The sequence below is a fragment of the Podarcis melisellensis genome, assembly GCF_964234715.1.
Source record: "Podarcis melisellensis genome assembly, chromosome: 8".
Taxonomy (NCBI): domain Eukaryota; kingdom Metazoa; phylum Chordata; class Lepidosauria; order Squamata; family Lacertidae; genus Podarcis; species Podarcis melisellensis.
This window is the reverse complement of record NC_138540.1, coordinates 17,947,225-17,962,442: the sequence shown is the minus strand read 5'-3', so window position 1 is coordinate 17,962,442 and position 15,218 is coordinate 17,947,225. Positions and strand designations below refer to the sequence as shown.

At 41.8% G+C, this 15,218-nt stretch overlaps 1 protein-coding gene and 1 long non-coding RNA gene across 2 annotated transcripts in view; one reads left to right on the top strand and one right to left on the bottom strand.

Moving 5' to 3' along the window:
- LZIC (leucine zipper and CTNNBIP1 domain containing) overlaps positions 1 to 15,218 on the bottom strand; it is a 30,092-nt gene that overhangs the window by 399 nt on the left and 14,475 nt on the right. The gene's annotated exons all lie outside the window — the stretch shown is intronic.
- Positions 1 to 15,218, top strand: part of LOC309377010 — a 182,052-nt gene that overhangs the window by 159,738 nt on the left and 7,096 nt on the right. The window lies entirely within an intron of this gene.

The window sequence follows — 15,218 nt, the reverse complement described above, 5'->3', positions numbered from 1 at the left end:
TTTCTCCTTTTTTTTTTTTATCTTGTAAGCCTTATAGAAGGGCCTGTCACTGACTGTTGATAGGAGCTGCTTTGGGAAACAATAATTGTCTGAAAAGCACCAAAAATACTAATATAGCAAGACCATAACCATGCAGATGACCAGGGATTGTGGTGACAGTTGATGTGATTGATTTAAAACATAGTAGTAAGAACAGTAGAGGAGGTGGTAAACTTGTGTCTGGATTGCTCAATTTCATACTGCTTGGGTTGGGGTGGGGGTACTCACATGATGGAATGTTACAAACAAACAAGCAAGCAAGCAAGCAAGCAAGCAAACAAACAAACAAACAAACAAACAAACAAACAAACAAACAAACATCCCCACAGAGAAAAGTGATATATCAGAAAGAATCCTAAGACAGAACTGCTTATTCCAAGGAAATTTGATTGTAGGTGTAGGGATTCAGTTTCTTTTTCTTTTTTGTAGGAATGACTATTCTATCAAATGAGCTGTCATCTGTAGCCTGAAGCAGTATAACCCAGATACTGTACAAGTTTAGCAAGTCACCTAACATGGGTGAGAAGTACAATAAATTTAATTCAGTCATCGACTATAGAACTACATGGTACAATTTGATTTCAAAATCCATGGCTGGGGTTGATGTCAGTTGGTTTCAAACTTTTTCCTCAATGACTTGCCTGCCTAGAAACCCCTGTGTCCTGCCCCAGAACCATTGTGTATTCTATAGCAGCCTAGGGCACCCTTGTATTTAAGAACTAGCCTCATAATCATAGACGACGACCAGGAACTGCACACAGGCAAGTGCATTAAATTCTATGCGGACAGGTGAACAGGATGGCAGAGGAACCAGCACAGAAACCAAACAGGCTGCTGGAGGAAAGTCCCCTCTTCCACACCCAGTACAGAAATGCAGCTCATAGTCCCTCCTCTGCCAGCCCCCAATAGACTAGTGATTCTTTTTCTTTTCTTCTCTTTTTTGCATGCTATTAACTCGTGGTGGCTTATTTACAAGACTATTACAAGGGGGCAGTTCACATAAGTCTCTGTCCAAGACTATTAGTTCACGCAGGGCAACAATGAGACCAAAGTGTACACTGTAAACCACACCCAACCCTTCCCTATAGCTGTGCATTTCAGAAAATATCAGTAGCAGGAGGGCAAGCTGTCATTCAGGGAAGCTTGTCTGCAATTAGTGATTACAGAGGAACCTAATAAATGTCTGAGGACCCTCAAGGTTCCTTGAACACCAGTTGAAAAAATTGTTGATTTAAGGAACACACACATTTCAGTCAGAGTCTGGTAATCCCAAGTGTCAGCTTATTTCTACTATCCCACAAAGCATCTGGAAGAGATGCCAAACTAATCCCCAGAATGTCACCATCAGGAGGGGACACTACAGCTGAGATTCCTGCAAACCCTCCTCTGCACTGCAACACACTAGGAAGGGCTAGAAGCACATTAAAAAGAAAAGTCAGAAGTATCATCTTGTCTCTGAAAGAGAAAATTCCCCGAGGAGAGAAAGAGCTATTTTAAAATCTTTTAACAATTTTTTTCACTAATTACTTCCTGCTATCTTTGCTTTCTAAATCTGTAACAGAGCCCTAGGACATCTCTGACAAAAGGGTCATTTACAGGAACCAAGTGATCTTTTGATGTCTACAAAAATGAAACACCCGCTTCACACCCTCAGCAAACGAGCTTCAGAATTATTGAGAAAAGGAACAGGCTAGAACTACAGAAAACATCCATTCCAGCTGTATCCATTTTATTAACAGACAATACTTTGTTATTATTTCTCACTACTGCAGCAGAATGTTCTCAAAGCATTGCTGTGAACACAAGTATAGATACACCACAGCACCCTTCTCTAAATTAAAGCCCTCCAGTTTTTTTCGACTACAACTCTCATCAGCTCCCAAAAGCACAACTGTCCTAGCTGGGGCTGATAGGAGTTGTAGTCCAAAACAATCCACAGACCCTATGAAAAAAGTAAATATCTCCTTGATACCAGGAGGTATCAGGAAAGGATCTCAGATATAAATTGCAAGCTGAGATGTAACCTAAATGTATCACAACAACAATCCACCAATTAAAGCAACTCATACATAAACATTAAAAGGCAGATTCCAACACTTCTGACTAACGACACCTATGAAAACAGTAAAATATGAGCAACCTCCCCTCTTTACTTTACACAAGTCAACCCAGAGATTGTAATAATGCTGGACACAGTTTCCTGTTTCTTCATATACAGTGGGTTGGATCTGGGTTACATTAATCACACTTAAGTTTCATTGTTTTAAATGTGACTAAAGGGTGATCCACTTAAGTCTGGATCTAACTCACTGCCTACATGTTCTTGCACCCAACATAAATATATACAGGCGGCAACCATTTTGCACATGTTCAATTGATGCACGACCGCTGACACGTGGGTAATTTTGTACCCGGAAGGGGGCATAACGGGGCAGGCTTATGTGTGCTCTGCCAACACGTGCGAATGCCTGGAACGCAGCCCCCACGCAACCAGGCAGTTGCCTGTATTACAAGTGAGCAACGTGAAGAACAGAGTTCCAATGAATGCATTCAAAGCCACAAAGAAAGTCAGTGACAGAGCTAAGTGCAGTATCTGATGACCTTGAATCCAAGGACTACACGGCCATGTATAAGGATTTTCATTTCAACTAAAAATCTGAAATGTTCAACTACACATGGACTTTCAAGAAATAGGATCCCCAAATACTCTGTAACAGGATATTTTGGGGGAGACGTGGGGTGTGTATGTGTGGAGATGACTAAGGTCCCAAAAGCAAGCAATGCTTAGCAAGACAGCTGTACGACAGCTGACCCATCACCACCAAGGCCTGCATAGTATTGCTCATTATGCAGTTTATGGAGAGCCACAGTGGTTTCAGGGGGCACGGCCAAATTCCACAGGTATCTCAGCCATGGATTAAATGCCAGCCCGTTACCCTTTTGTGGAACCTGCCGTTACTTGCAGTCATGTATACAATCAAAAGTATGCTAGGGGACTACCATATCTACCATTATTATCATGAAGGAAGCCACAGTAATCTTCTTCCAAATCATCATTTTCAGCAGAGGAGCACCATATACACACAACCAATTCTCATAGCTTCTACACAAGGGCTGCTGAGCTGACACTCATGGGAGCAAGTAAAGTGATTTAGACTCTTGACACAAGCCCTGGTCAAAGTAAACCTGACTAAGAGTGCATAACTTCACCAAGTCAGAGACCATAGCCTGTCCTACCTCTGGTATTTTAAAGTGACCAATGCATAATTAACTGTCAAGTAATAAACTGACTATACAGAAAAAGAAGCACATTAAATGCTTAACATAAAACTTAAACAGTGTTCTGCATCTAAAAGTCGATCCTCACATTCTATCCAGATCTCTCACTAGCAAGGAGACAAAGAACTTGAGATGGATAACATCCAATGGAACTGGATGTTTTATGGAATAAACAAATGTTATTCTAGAGTAGAGGATTTCCAACCTTTCTACCTTCAGAGAACCCTTTCTACTCTACAAAAGCCTGAGTTTAAAAACTGGCACTAAGCTGTTCCCTTAAATGGACACTGCTATTCTCTAGTTTAATCTCTGCAGCTATGCAGGACACTTTTAATGGTTACAATATGATCCCAACAGGCAAAAGGATGTGGCATCTTCAAGACTTGTTTATTTACAATGAGATCTTCCAACAAACACCAAATAACTGAAATCCAAAAACCCATTCCACACTTCTGATTATTTTGTACTCACTCAATGTGATTCATGGCCTTCAACCGCAGGCAGCTGGAGATTGCATTAATTCACTTCTCCAAAGGGATGTCAGCAACATAGAATTCATAACACTTATCCATTTATAATTGAACAGCAAGATCGAGAATACTTGATGTCTTGTATTTTTTAGTTTTTTTGCAACACACCAAGCTTCTAAGGGACGCTCAGGCCCCTTGGTATACAATTTCAGCTACATTTGACTTCAAACTGAATTCTCCAATGGTAGTTTCCATCCAAGTGGCTAATACTGTACAACTTTAAGACAAAGCTTTTACAGTCCTTCCCATGAAAATAATAATAATAATAATAATAATAATAATAATAATAATAAGAAGAAGAAGAAGAAGAAGAAGAAGAAGAAGAAGAAGAAGCAGCAGCAGCAGCTGCTGCTGCTGCAGTCACCTATATATTAATTTCTAAACCCAAATTGGGGGAAAATGTTCCTTCCCTGGTCATGATCTTTGAATTTCTATAGCTTCTTTCATGAACAGATTTCAAAACACATTGAGAGCATTAATGAAGTCAAATTCAAGAACTCCCCTAGGTAATGTTGCCTGACCACATAGAGTCAAGTTAACTGTGAATTATTGTTGAACTTGTTACTCTCTTCTGTCCTTAAGGCATAAGCAACCTATTGCATTTTTTTTGCAAATATCACCTTGTCAGCAGAGAAAGACAGCTTCTGTTGTACTTCAAGCCAGCCAGCCAGCCAACATATCTAGCCTTATTAAAGTCAGTGTTCATTCCAGAGAAAAGCTACAACTTCATTCTGCCTTCAGGCAACTGCAATATTTGGATACATAAAGCAGAAGTGTGTTTTAAACAACCTCATCAACCTGATGCTCTCACAGATGTTTTTGGACTACAACTCCCACTGGGTGCAGCTGATGGGAGTTGTAATCCAAAACATCTGGAGGGCAACAGGTCAGGAAAAGCTGGCCTAGGCCTTGTTGCACCATACCCTAGAATGGCATGTCAAACAGTTGTGTAATATTTAGGTCTCTCCATGGCTGGATGACAGCCGAACATTTTTGATAATGTGGGAGGGGGTATCTTGTTACAAATTATGGACAACTACACCTCCTTAAAGAGAAGCCTATTCCATCTTTCAGAAAAACAACAAAAATGGGACAGAATACAATACTGTATTTGTAAACCAAGTTATCCTTAGCCATGAGGCCCATCTTTCTATAGTTAACACATTGCTATGCCTGCTATTTGAAGACCTGCAATCTCCCCAGAAGCTTTATATAATTGGTAACAAAAAACAAAAAAAAGAAACTGTTATCAGTTTTGTGGATAGTCAACTGTTCCTTTATTTTAAACGCCACTTCATTTTCAAAAGCAGCTTGCCATGTAGCATGGAGGGTTGATGTTAAAGATTCATAAACCCAAAATTGTGTTGGTTATACAAAAAACTAGAGCTGAAAAGCTTGCTTGTGTTGATCCATCCCCAAGGAATGTAAATCTATGGGGAGAGTCAGACTAAAAAAGTGAATCAATAAAAATATTCAAAAATGTATAGAGCTATTTAGTAAGTCTTATAAACAAAAACTAACATTTACTAGCCCATAAGCTTACTCACATTTATCTGTGTCTCTCTATGCAGTTTGAGTAATGTATGAAAGGAGCTGGATCCTTGGATATGAAGCAGAGTGCAATAATACTTTACAGATAAATAGGCAAATTTTAGCAGAACTCAAAAAGGGCATACTATAAGCTTTGTGACATGTCATAACCCTAACCCTAATAGTGCTTTTTTCCTGGGCGTACGAATACCCCTAAACATTTTGTGAATTTTTGTACTTAAAGCACTGGGTTGCCATATTTCAAAAAGTAACAACCAGGACCCCCTAAATGTTTTTGAGCTTTTTTAAGGAAACCCCCAAAATTGTTGAGTTTTTTAAGACAAACCCCATTGTTGAGCTTCTTTTTACAAAAATGTCAAGAAAGAGCATAAAACATATGGCAGCCCTATGTTATAAACATCCAGCGAAGTTGTGTAACTCATTTTGATTTTGTTTATAATACTGTATAGGTAAAGGCAATAAAGCATTTTCTAATGTAACACTTAATTTGTAATTATTTATCTTCATCATGTCTCACATGACATTTCATGCATTAATCATTATTTCTGGGCATGTCAAAGGTTTTCTGAAACACTATTTCATTATGACAGCTTGGAAAACATATGCCACAAATATGTCAACAGTTTCTGTGTTGTCAGCAAGAAAATGAAACAACTGGGAAATGCTTTGGTTGCTTACAACATATGGCAAATTATTAATCAGTGCAAAGCCACTAAAAAAATAAATCAGTAGATAGCTCTTGAAATTGTGTTTCTGGTTACTAAGAAAGGCATAAAACCTGTGGCGGGTTATCATTTGGTATAAATAAAACACGGCAACAGTGCATCTGATCATTTTTGTGAGCGATTTTGTATTTTCCTAATTATTAACATAAGTTGATCATTTTAATGTTTGTCAACTTATTCCTCTGTCTTTCTTAAAACTCTTGTTCAGACCACAGGTAGAAAATATATTTCTATTTTGTAGGCACCCAGGTTTTACGTACTTGGTAGCCTTCCAAACTAACCACTCTGTACCCCACAAAAATCACTGACTGCAGTATCGTGATACTATTGGGGGGGGGGAGGAATCAACAGGAAGCACAAGACACTTTTAATTTCACACTGGAGGGTCATTAAACTAATTAGCACAAGCTACACATTGTTGTTTCAGGGGTGGTCAGGAAGTCGATGTCACCTCAATCTCCTTTGCTCTCCACAAACTCAGAAGTTTCCACCTTAAACTGCAGACTAATATATCAAAATATTTCCCACCTGCAGTTGTCTGTGTTTAAGTTTTATGGCACTAGGTCATTACACTAACAGTTAAAAGGAAAAAAGCAAAGAAGGAAATGTCCTTAGCAGGGTGAAGTTTCCTTCCTTTCTAGACAAAGTTAAATATATAAATATGCTATGAAGCAGAACCAATATACCAAAGGTAACAGATAACTTGTTAGCATGGACATTAAATATATACTTCTTACATCTTCCAATAGAAAGACTTGATCAGTGTTAATCTACTGCCTTAGTATTTTGCAAAAAGAGAAAGTGAAATTGATATAAGGCTGAAGAGTCATATGAGTTACTACTAAGCTCTATGGAGTAGCCTGCAATTAATCATTGTACAAACTTGAATTATGCAGGATTAACATTAATTATGTTAAATACTTATCACACTAGACTTATTCAGAAGTGTCTGTTCTAGAGAACATTTATCTTGCACACTAACTGAACAGAGATTATACAATGTACCCCACGATTAACCCACATGAACAGCTTAGTTACCAAAACTTCATTGTTCATTGGTAATTATAGTTTGAGGATTTCTGGAGACTTATTGCATACAATTAAGACAGGACCTTTTTCAGTGTTCAACCAGAATTTTATACTTTAGCTGCTCTTTAAGAATTTTACTGACAAAAAGAATATGGTTTAAGCATCTTATGCACTGAAGGAAAATGTCCTCTATGAAATGAAAGAGGTTTGTGTTTTAACTGTTGATCTCTCTACCATATGTTACAGCTAATGGCACAAGACAAGTTAAGACTGTACTCTGCTGAACAATGCCTTCTCTATATAAACTCACTTATAAGTCTTCCATTGTTGACAGCACCAGTTATGCTTAAAAGTGCAACAATCATGCTGTTCTGGACAAGGATGTCAGCCACAAGCTACCATGTACAATGTTTCTAACAGCACAACTGTTTATAAATCCATGTTATTCTACAACTTGAGGGAGCTGAAATCTCAATGCACATCTCAGTGGGCTTTTAATGTCCAGGCCTCCTGAGCCACAATTCTCAAACCCAGAAACTGCATTTTTGCCTTGCAGCTCCACCTGTCAGTTCCAAATTCTGAAGTCTCTTCTCCCAACCCAAATCATGTGTGTACTCTTCTTTTTACCTTGCCCCAAAATGCAGGCAGCATTGCAAACAAGTTCTCTGCAATGAATGGCTTAGTATTAGCCAACCATTTGAGAATAAATGATCTAATAAACGTGCATGTTAGTTAAACTTAAGTTCCTGAGTGAAAGAAACATCCTTTTACAAAGTGAAGAAAAACTACAGAAAAAAGAAATAGTACTATAATACCTGATGCACACAAAACTGCAGGCAAATTCTGATTGTGCAAGTAGACCACGTTAGCTCATGCATTCCAATTCTTATTTTAAGGTTGAAATTCTCAAGCAGCACCCTTGAGTTTACCTTCTCGTATTTAAAAAGCAGACAAAAGATAGATTAATCCTAGACCCAAAATAGAGATGATACACAGTGCATTTGTTTTAGACCACTGTCCAATAACCTAATTCAGAACATAAACACATTCTGAAACGCCAAAGGCGTATATCCAGTTTAGGTTGTATCCAGTGTGGGCCAATCCTACTCAGGATTAAGTTATTATTAAGTTAATGATTGTTGCTAATTTAGGTTCATTAAGTTAAGTCTACTCTGAGTGGGAGTTAGTTGGATACAACCCTGTGTATGCAGACAGATTCAATATTTCTCTCAGCTCTTGACATTAATGAAAGGGTATGTTTAAAAATAATCCTGGTGCGAAATATCATTGATACAGAAATACAAGTTCTTGCTTACTTTTATGAAGTACGTTTGTGCAGAAAATGCCACTGTGAATGTAGCAAGGGCAGGGGCAGCATGAGAAGGGGCTTCGCATATTCACATTATATGCAAAACACTCCTTGAAGAACTTATTGGTTCAATACCCAAGTTAACTAGGATTAGAACTCCTACTTTGCCCATAGACTTCAGCCCCATTCAGGCATGCTGCTCACATGCAAATGCTACATGTGAGCAGGCTGAACATGCTAAGCTCTAGCCTCCCCCGCTCCCACACCACGTCTCTGTGCCCATTGCTGCCTTATGCCAAGTCACACCATTGGTCCACCTAGCTCAGAAGGTTTTGCTAACCGGCTGTGGCTCTCCAGGGTTTGAGGCAGGGAACACCCCCCACTTCAGACTTCCAACTTTTGGAGGGTGATGGGCATAGCAACATGGGAGGAGAGTAGCTTTGTACATTTGTCCCCTGCTCATGCACGGCATTTGCATGTGAGGAGCCAGCCAGAATGGAGCGCGCATATATATATATATATATATATATATATATATATGCTTTCATAGATCACCTACGTCGTTTTTTAAACTAATACAGTATTGATTAAAATTACAAAGGAAGGCTTAAGGGCACTGAGTTTAAGTGACATTGAGAATGTATCCTAAAGCGAGTTAAGAGATAGGGTTGTGCAATCTCAGACCTAACAAAATGGTTCTGAAGTGGGGCAGGGAGAGAAATCTTGAAAGAAGATGTAGACAATATGAAGAGAGGTGTGGTCAGCAATTAAAGCAGGTATGGATAATATGTGTGCCTGCAGCTGTTGTTGGATTAAAACATCCCTGGCCTTTGGCCTTGCTAATTGTGGCTGGTGGGAAACGGAGACGATAACATATGGAGAGCCACAGTCTCCCCATCTCTGAATTAAAAACTGCTTCAGACAGTACAAAAGGGGAAGTAGTAGGACCTCATATTAGACATCTGAAACATTAAACACAAGACAGTAGCATTCACAAGTTAAAAAAAAAGAAAGGAAAAGGAAAGGGTGGGTAACTTTGCACATTAGGCAAAGGACTGTCTGGATTTAACATAAAGTGAACATACAGCAAATATCTGCTGCTTCTCACAGCCGGCTGTGAAGCAATGGTGTTAACTTCTTTGCCAAGTTCTCACTTTAAGTGTTTCACCTGTTTTAAATGTACATCTGAAAATGCAACATACAAAGCGGCAACTGGTAGTCTAGAGCCAACTGCCGGAGGAAAGACTAGAAATGGGTGTGGCAGGAGGCTGCCAGATAGACACAGTCTGACCTGATTTAAGGCAGATTCCTCTATCTGTCCACCTAGCCTAATGGGCAGTGTCTCAGGCATGGAAATTTATTTCATGTTCCCAGCTATTTTATTCTTTTAACTGGAGATGCAGGGGACTGAACCATAGACCTTTCCAAAACAGGTAGTCTACCTGTGGGTCCTCCCCAAAAGGATTCTTCCACTGGGATGCAATCTATTTCCTTGCCCAGACTTGAACCCTCAAACTAGCGAGACCTGGGCTTTAGCTGGTCTCATGTGGCTTGTGCCATAGGGTTTAGTTGTGAGAATCAGGGGTTCCAATGAGCCAAGATACCATTTATTTCATTCTGGTGCACAAATATACAATAATTTCATATTGGTCTGGACACTCTTTGACCCTAGCCTCTTTTGGAATTGGACATTGTTACTCAATCCATGCACAAATACACTTATTTTACATAGTTATTTGTCTTGTTTTTCTGTTTGCTGTGTCTAGTAAAGTGGTACCTCGGGTTAAGAACTTAATTTGTTCTGGAGGTTCGTTCTTAACCTGAAACTGTTCTTAACCTGAGGTACCATTTTAGTTAAAAGGGCCTCCCGCTGCCGCCGCCGCCGCACGATTTCTGTTCTTAACCTGAGGTACTATTTCTGGGTTAGCGGAGTCTGTAACCTGAAGCGTCTATAATCTGAAGCATCTGTAACCCAAGATACCACTGTATTTGGTTATAGTTCTTTTTATTTTCTTTTTTATACATTTCAAAATGAAATAAAAAAACTTTATGAAAAAAGAGGAGGAAGAAGGGCCTAGCAGTGCTGCCAGCAAGTTCAAGCAGGTGTGGGACTGGAGCAATCTGCAAGGGATTAGGAAATACTGCTATTCTGGCTCTAAACAGGGGTCACTTAGTTTACCAGTTATAACGAATATGTGACAGTTTTGCAAAAAAAAAAAAAATGTTTACAAACCACCAGCTCCTTGAAAGCTCTGACCACAGAAAGTCAAGTAGAAATGTGGCAGCCATATCCCTCCAAATGACTTTTAGGTGAAGCTGCTTATGATGCTGCTATAAGAGCAAGAAGGGGAATAAAGAGAGAACTACAGCTGGGTTTCTCCCCCTGCATGCTTAAAAGAATGCAGCACAAAAAATTGGACAGGATTCGGAAAGCATGGGATGATTTTCTGCATGTGTGTAAGACAAAGGTTTAGGAGATGGAGAGGAAACATTAGGTGTGACAGTCCTGAAGAAATCCCTACAGGAAGCATACAAGAAGAAAACACCCAAAGAGAAGGAAATAAAAAGATTTTGAACAAATGATTTTTGGGTGGGTGAATTAAGGTTATTACTTTTTTGCTTTAGCTTTTTAAAAAAAATTAAACTAGTTGATTTGGAGTAAGTAGTGGCAGAGCTCATTGGAAACAACAGGTTGAACCAGTTGAGTAAGGTTCCCACACACACCCATTTCACCATCATCAACCCCCCTCCAAAATAATATTTCATTTTAAAAAACATCTAAAACACTCTTTCTCCTGATGTATTCCAGGATGGTTTACAATAATCCAGTTGCCCCATCTGCACATAATGCCAAGTCAAACCATGGGTAAACATGAAAAAGCAAGTGTGCAGGTACACTGAGCAAAAACTGGGGCTGCTTCACTCCTATCCAGGTCCTGCTGCCGCCGCTGCCACACGACCTAAGGCTAAACTACCGTTCACCTTAGCATTAAGCACAAACCAGGTCAGTATAATACAATATAAATATAACTACATCCAGTAATAAAACTAAGAGGCAGCAAATTATAAAACTATAAAGCAGATATAACCATTGAAAACTGCTTCAGCAAATAAAAGAGTTTATTGACCTGCCACTGAAAAGACTGCAGTGTTGTTATCAAGCTGAACCACCTCAGGGAGGACATTCAAAGTAAGGGGTGCCACCACAGAAAAGCCCCTTTCCTTTAGCATCAGAACATAAGAAGAGCCCTGCTGGATGAGACCAGTGGCCCATCTAGTCCAGCATTATGTTTTTACAGTGGCCAACCAGATGCTTCTGGGAAGCCCACAAGCAGCACATGAGAACAATAGCTTTCTCTGGCTCATGTTCCCCAGCAGCAGGTTTTTCAAGGCATGCTGCCTCTTATATACCAGGGTAGATAGTCATCACAGGGAGTAATCACTGATGGCCTTATCCTCCATGAATTTGTCTAATCCCCTTTTAAAAGCTGTCCAAGTTGGTAGTTATCACTACACCCTTTCAAAGCTAATTCCTTAATTTAACTACAGTATGTGCTATGTGAAGAAACACTTACTTTTGTCTTAATTTTATTTTTGAAATGTACAAAATGTCCTTCACCCCAAAAAATGGATTTTAGGATGGTACACAAAGAAACATAAAAGTTACTGACACACTACTACACAAACCAACAACACTAAGTCAAATAAAACCATTAAATTACCACAGAGAAGAACCCTCTCCTTTGCACATGTACCTGAAGTACTTCTCCTAAAGATAGAACAGGTAACATTTGTTTATCAGCAACCTACTCTTCAGAAATTTTGGAGAACACAATTTAGGAAGAGAAGAGAAGCAGGCTGTGAAGGTGTAAGATTGGTGCATTCTGTTTTGACCAGAGTCATTGTTAACAGGTGGCCCAGGGAGCCCAAACTCCCAGATCACTTCCCCTTCCCCTCCACCCCAGTATTATACTTAACATTTTAAATTTTTCTTTGCTTACAAAGTTGCTGAGCACGCTTCAATGCTCACTCACGACAAGGCCGCAGTTATCCTTCATTGATTTCTATTTGTGGCAAACACTGTGTTGATCTGTGGTCACTGGACTAGGTATAGATGGCATTGACTAGTGGCAGGGACTTATAAGTACGTATATGAAAAAGGTAGATGAAGATGGGAAGGAGAAGTGGTGTTAGAGATGAATGTACTCATGTGTGAAAGTCACGTTGTTGTAAAAGGTTTGTTTTAATTTGCATGTGTAGAGCAGCCCCTAAAACCCTGCTGGCATCCTATAGGAATGGAAAAGAAATTGATCCACATTTTGAAATCAACCAACCTAATTTGCTGGTCCCAGTGTTATACTGTATGTGGATCAGCCAGTGTATGAATTTGGCAATGCAGTTTATACCTTTTTTATTAAGAAAAGGCATAAGTACATTTCACAGAAAAGGCATACTTAGGGGAAATGAAAGCATGCAAAAACGTCTCTTAGGGGATGAATGTATACAATCTAAATGTGAATTTTTCATGTTTTGTTTTAATCTACAAAAAAAATATATGATATGGGATGGATTTACAGAGGCTGAGCCATCCATCCTTACCATTCCAGAGCTCAGAGTAAGCCCTGGCAGCAAGAGCCGAAAAACCTCAAGGGCAGATTCACAGTATACATTTAAGGCATGTTCAGTGCACATTTAAAGCATATTACTGTACTCTCCCACCCCCAAATCCTGGGAAGTGCAGTTTGTTATGGATGTTGAAAAAGGTATCTGAGGGGCAGAAACCACAGTTAATAGGATTCTATGGAGGAAGTGTGTGCTGAATATGCTCTCAATGTATACCATGGATCTGACCTGAGAAGAGCTTGCTGCTGGATCAGACCCACCTAGCTCAGCATCCTGTCCACGCAACAGTCAACCAGATGCCCAGAAGCAGGATCCCACCGCCTCTGAAACTAACCCCTAAATTTATACGTTGCACACAAATTACCAGACGATTATTTCGTTTCACGGGCCTGTGTGAACCCCACCTTTTAAAAGTACTTAGCGATGCTTCTAGCGCTGTGTGTATGTATATATGTGAGGGAAGAGAGAGCAAGCGAGCAAGAGTGACTCCATGACGGTGGGTGGTGCTGCTTAGAGGAAATGAGGGGTTTTTTTTGGGGGGGGGGAGGATGGTTGGGTAAATGGGGGTGGGTGGGAGGGAGAGATGAGGCGGAGGGCGCGCGAGCAAGCAGTGGGGGAGGGGGGGAGATGGAACGCTGAAGGGGAGTGACGTTTACGAGAGTCGGGGGGAGAGGCGCGGGCGCGCGAGCAACGGCCGGCTGGACGGACATTCGAACGAGCAACCAGGCGCGCGCAAACAGGCTGACGGACGAGCGCGCGTGCGCGAGCAGCCAAGCGGACTGAGGGGGAGAGAGAGAGAAAAAGCAAGCAAGCAAGCAAGCAAGCAGTCGCCTACTCACCGCGCGGCGCCTTTTGTTGCCAGGCGAGGCGTAAAGCGCTTACCTGAAGTGGCGGCGGCGGCAGTTATTAGCCGCACTAGTAATAATAATGATGTTGTTGTTGTTACTGGGAGGAGCCCTCGAGTGGCCCTCCCGCGTAGACAAGGAGGGAAGCAGAGGCAGGATCGTGCCCTCGTCCTCTCAGCACTTGGAGCGACTGAGCCTCCTTCTGCGCCTGAGGGGAGAGAAGCGCCGAACGGTGTGTGTGTGTATAAGCGGCCGCCGCTGCTTCTGCTCTTCTTCTTCCTCCTCCTCCTCCCTCCGTCGTCGTGACTCACAGCGGCGGCGACCGAGGGAGGGAGCGGAGGAGGCGCCTGGGCGACTCCGGGTGGGAGGGACCCGCCGCCGCCGTCGCCGCTGCTTGCCGCGTCCCAGCGCCCGAGGCCGCTGAGAGGCGGCAAGCCGCGTCGCCTCAGGCAGCCGCCTCCAACGGCAACCTGAGGTAAAAGGGGGCGTGGCCAACGCGGAGCTTGCGGCTGGGGAAGGAGAAGGCGGCTATTGTTTCGGGGAGGGGCGTGGCCCGGTGGACGGGGCGTGGCCGAAGGGGAAGGGGGTCGGGGAAGGGAGGAGCTACAAGGAGAAGGAGGCGTGAAAGTAGCCTGGGGCGGGGTCGTCGTCGGGAGGCGGGGCTTAGAACGTCTCGGGGTGGGAACGGGAGCAGTAAAGCACTGAATGGAGTGCTGTTGTGCTTTGGTCCTGTTCATCGCCTTCTGGCAGGCACCTGGTTCGCTACAGTGAGAACAGGATGTTGGACTGGCTGGGCAAGGGCCACTGGCCTGATGCAGCAGCAAGGCTCCTTTTATGTTTTATTCTGGTGCCCTCCAGATATTTTGGGCTATAGTGCACATCTGCCTCAAGTGCAGGGGGCTGCAGCTCAGCGCTGGAGCATATGCTCAGCATGCAGCTTTAATCCCTGCAGCTTTGGCTAGGGATGGAAAATATTCCCATTCTGAAATCCTGGAGAGCCACTGCCAGTCAGTGTTGACAGTACTGACTCTGTATGAGGCGGCTGTTGCATCATTCTACCCGGACACTGAGGTCCAGCACCGAGGGCCTTCTGGCGGTTCTCTCACTGAGAAGCCAAGTTACAGGGAACCAGGCAGAGGGCCTTCTTGGTAGTGGCACCTGCCCTGTGGAACGCCTTCCCACCAGATGTCAAAGAGAACAACAACTACCAGACTTTCAGAAGACATCTGATGGCAGCCCTGTTTAGGGAAGCTTTTAATGTTTGATGGATTTCTGTATTTTAATATTT